This window comes from Palaemon carinicauda, chromosome 18, assembly GCF_036898095.1.
Source record: "Palaemon carinicauda isolate YSFRI2023 chromosome 18, ASM3689809v2, whole genome shotgun sequence".
Classification (NCBI taxonomy): domain Eukaryota; kingdom Metazoa; phylum Arthropoda; class Malacostraca; order Decapoda; family Palaemonidae; genus Palaemon; species Palaemon carinicauda.
Window position 1 is genome coordinate 35,258,540 of NC_090742.1, and position 2,500 is coordinate 35,261,039.

General features: G+C 33.8%; 1 protein-coding gene across 1 annotated transcript in view; it reads right to left on the reverse strand.

The window, feature by feature from the left end:
* The window catches only part of LOC137657771 (failed axon connections homolog), a 13,314-nt gene extending 13,277 nt beyond the window's left edge, over positions 1-37 (reverse strand). Inside the window, exon 1 of the mRNA XM_068392273.1 lies at positions 1-37. This exon is cut by the window's left edge and continues 145 nt beyond it. The gene's annotated coding sequence lies outside the window, so the exon portion shown is untranslated.
* Between the last annotated feature and the right edge of the window lie 2,463 nt (positions 38-2,500).

The window sequence follows — 2,500 nt, forward strand, 5'->3', positions numbered from 1 at the left end:
CTCAAGATTGCCTAACACTCCAACAGCTGATGTTTGTTTACAAAGAAATTGAGCACTAAATTCGTCGCTGGCAACTGCGGCGAACTAGTAATCGGTTATTCTTTCCTTAAGACTATTTCTACTGTAATTTTGAGTGTTCAAGAATACTACTCACTGGCTAGTTTTAGATCACATCTTGTATAATTCAATAGATTTAATTATGTGTTTCTTCTAGTGATTAAAAAGGCATGTAAGCAATTGGGAGGGTTATATTACACTGGAAAGCTTTTGTTGACAACCATTTTCTTTTTAAGAAATTTGGTTCGTTTTCTTTATTTTAAAATTTGCATAACTAAAGAAATTCTTAAAATATCTGTGCTAGCCGATGACAGAGCTTTAAGATTGAAAAAATACACAAAATTAATGCATCATCTGTTGTATAACTACTAAAATGCAATTTCCTGATATGCAGCAAAATTCACGTAAAGCTTCAATTCTCCTTGGATAATTAACCGCACACAAACTAAAAACATATTTTATTCACTTTGCTACAAGAGGAATATTTACAATATTATCATTATTACTAGCTATGCTACAAGATGCTATAAGCCAAAGAGCTCCAACAAGGAAAAATAGCCCAGTGAGGAAAGGAAATAAGGAAATAAACAACGATATAAGTAATGAAATTAAAATGAAATATCTTAAAAACATTAACAACATTAAAACTGATATTTGATTTATAAACTATAAAAGGTTTTATACTAGCCTGTTCAACATAAAAACATTTGCTGCGAGTTTGAACTTCTGATTCAACTATCGATTAGGAAGATCATTCCACAACTTGGTCACAGCTGGAAAACCCTAGTTGGAAGAGCAAGATGCTATAAGGCCAATGGCTCCAACAGAGAAAAATAGCCCCGTGAGGACCGGAAACAAGGAAATAAACAAACCACAAAAGACGTAACGACAATTAGAATAAAAGATGTAAGATTAATAACATTAAAGCAAATCTTTCGTAATTGATATCAAGTACAAAAACTTTAAATAAAAAAAGATAAAATAGTGTGTACCGTCAATAAAGAGAACTCTAACCCAAGACAGCGGAAGACTATGGTACAGAGGCTAGTAAATAATGGTTTGATTTTGGAGCTTACCATAGCTAAAGAGTTTCTTCTACCCTTAGCTAGAGGAAAATAGCCACTGAACAATTACAGTGCAGTAGTTAACCCCTTGAGTGAAGGTGTATGAGGACAGAGGAGAAAGTGGAAAGAATAGGCCACACTATTCGGTGTATGTGTAAGCAAAGAAAAAAATGAGCCGTAACCAGAGAGAAGGATCCAATGTAGTGCTGTCTGGCTATAGTATCTTAACGGGTGGCTAGTGCCCTGGCCAACCTACTACCTAGTTATTCATTCAGTAAAATTACCAAATTACTTAGATATTTTGGCATGGAATTCGAAGATCCTCCTGACAATATATCAATCTTCTTTGTTTTTGGACAACTATAAGGAATATAAATTTGACAGATTATAACAACGCTGTTCCCTTTTTGGTTGATTGACTTATAACATATTCCAATACAGGATAAACAGGAAAGTAAAACGAAGAGATAACCAGTCTCCTTTGCAGAATAAAGAAGCATCACTAAAACTTGTAATAAACATCGGCGGTATATTCCAAGTGGCAGCTTTTCACACCAAACACAGGCACCATCTCAGAAGAATGTGTACGTTGTCACCTCAGGAATTAATTTTGTAGCAAGAGATAGTTTCACCATAAATCACTAATATCGTTATTGCAACATTTTTGGAACTCACGCTATTCGTTTATTGATAGAGCATCATTTTGTATTTTCCCAGATTGTACTATTTCCATTATTTGGATAATCTCGGACAGAAACTTCATAAATAAAATTACGAGCTCTTTAAATTCTTAACAGAGGAAATGATACGAACACTCCAAGAAAGGGGTAGATTCACCTCTTTCCTTTTCAGAGTCTTTGACGGCAGCCTTAAGATGTTATCAAAATATGAGAAGACCGGAAGAAATGATGCCTACAGGATTATGTACCACCAATGTTCAGACGTAAGCGGAAACGGTCATGATAATATATAATGTTTATTTTACTATTAAGTACAGATGGCATTTAGTACTTGACTGGGAAAGAATAGAAGATAAAAGTGCCATTGACAAACACTAAAATGTCTATAAAGACGAGATCAACATACCCCGAGAATGGTTCGATTTGAATACTGTAAACACCGTTGTGAATGGAGCAAGCCAGTCCACGCTCGTAATACATTGGCGAAACATTGTTATTCAAAGAGCATATTCATATGCTATTATACAATGTCTCATAAACATACAAATAAAGACTCACACATTATTAAGAATAATTAAACATCTTGAGTTAAATCAAGAAAGATTGGTGAAATAAAAACAACTTATCATTAAAATACTTAGCCTTGGCAAGTATGACCAAACTTTGAAATTTGTAATTTTTGTAATTTTTTTTTTTCCA